Source organism: Desmodus rotundus, chromosome 8 (assembly GCF_022682495.2).
Source record: "Desmodus rotundus isolate HL8 chromosome 8, HLdesRot8A.1, whole genome shotgun sequence".
Lineage (NCBI taxonomy): Eukaryota > Metazoa > Chordata > Mammalia > Chiroptera > Phyllostomidae > Desmodus > Desmodus rotundus.
In genome coordinates, this window is record NC_071394.1 from 69,066,281 (window position 1) to 69,068,157 (window position 1,877).

The following is a 1,877-nucleotide window of genomic DNA, read 5'->3' on the forward strand; positions in this document are numbered from 1 at the left end:
TATTGTAAATTGTGCTGTTATGAGCAGTGAAAGACAAATACCATAAGATCTCACCTATAAGTGGGACATAATCAACAAAACAAGCAAGCGAAATATAAACAAATATCTTGAATTAAAGAACAAACTGACAGTAAGCAGAGGGAAAGAGGGAGTGTGATAATGGGGGAAAATAAGGGAAGGTCCATCAAGGAACGTGTGTAAAGGACACATGGACAAAACTAAAGGGGGTAAGTTTGAGGGTGGGAGGTGGGGATGGATGGGCCCAGGGGCTGAGGTGGGGTGAAAATGGAGATAACTGTACTTGAACAACAATGGAAAAAAGTAAAAATAATAGACTCCTCCAGTGACCACAGCTCCTCTGGCTGGTGTCTCTGCTTCCTCTTTTGCCATGACTTCTACAGCTATTGCCAGTCGTAGGCCTCCTTGTCCTTCCGGGGCATGGGCGGTGGCATGGTGCGCCTCGGAGGGGGAGTCGCCTACGGTGTGCCCAGCATCCACGGAGGCTTGGACGGCCATGGCGCATGGGTGCTGTCTGCCTGCTTCGTATCCTTGTCTTCCTCTGGGGTCTACGGCAGCAGCTATATGGGCACCGTGGTCGGGTTCGATGGGCTTCTGGTGGGCAACGAGAAGTTGACCATGCAGAACCTTAACGACTGCCTGGCCTCCTACCTGGACAAGGTGCGCGCTCTGGAGGCGGCCAACGGCTACCTGGAGGTGAAGATCCATGACTGGTACCAGAAGCAAGGGCCGAGGCCTGCCCGCAACTATAGCCACTACTACCAAACTATCGGGGAGCTGCGGGACAAGATTCTTGGTGCCACCACTGAGAACTCCAAGATTGTTGCAGATCGACAATGCGTGACTGGCTGCGGATGACTTCCGAACCAAGTTTGAGACTAAGGAGGCCCTGCGCATGAGTGTGGAGGCTGATACCAATGGCCTGCGAAGGGTGCTGGATGAGCTGACCCTGGTCAGAGCCCGACCTGGAGATGCAGATTGAAGGCCTGAAGGAAGAGCTAGCCTACCTGAAGAAGAACCACAAGGAGAAAATCAGTGTCCTGAGGAGCCAAGTGGGTGGCCAAGTGAGTGTGGAGGTGGATTCCCATCCTGGCATTGACCTAGCCAAGATCCTGAGTGACATGAGAAGCCAGTATGAGGTCATGGCGGAGAAGATACTGAAGCCCAGTTCATCATCCAGACTGAGGAGCTGAACCGGGAGGTCACTGGCCACACGGAGCAACTGCAGACTAGCAAGATGGAGGTCACTGACCTGTGCAGCACCCTCCAGGGACTGGAGATCAATCGAGCTGCAGTCTCAACTCAGCATGAAAGCCGCCCTGGAGGGCAAGCTGGCGGAAACAGAGTACCGCTTTGGAGCCCAGCTAGCACAGATCCAGATGGTGATCAGCAGTATCGAAGCCCAGCTGAGTGATGTGTGTGCCGACATCGAGCTGCAGAACATGGAGTACCAGCAGCTCATGGACACCAAGATGTGGCTGGAGCAGGAGATAGCCACCTACCGCAGCCTGCTGGAGGGCCAGGATGCCTATTACAACAACCTGCCCACTACCCAGACCGCCTGAGTTCAGCAGTCTTCCTGGCTTCCTGCTTCCAGCAGAGGGATGGATGCTCCTAGGTAGGCGAATGGGAGGGGCGGGACCTTTGCCTCTGGCTCCTCCTCTGACCTGTCAATAAAATTTTATAGCCCAAGGGGGGGGAAATATAATAATAAAAACTTGCTATCTCATTTCTACTATATGTGTTGTCTCTCACCTGAATTCTTCTCTTGCAAGCAAGGCAAGAACTGAGGAGGGGGAGCCCCCTAACTCGGGTCTCCCCAGTGACAATATGAAGGAGTAGAAGAAGAGGCTTCCACA

At 53.2% G+C, this 1,877-nt stretch overlaps 1 pseudogene; it reads left to right on the top strand.

Moving 5' to 3' along the window:
* The first annotated feature begins 285 nt into the window (after positions 1–285).
* On the top strand, positions 286–1,583 carry LOC112301104 (keratin, type I cytoskeletal 19 pseudogene; annotated as a pseudogene).
* Positions 1,584–1,877: the final 294 nt, after the last annotated feature.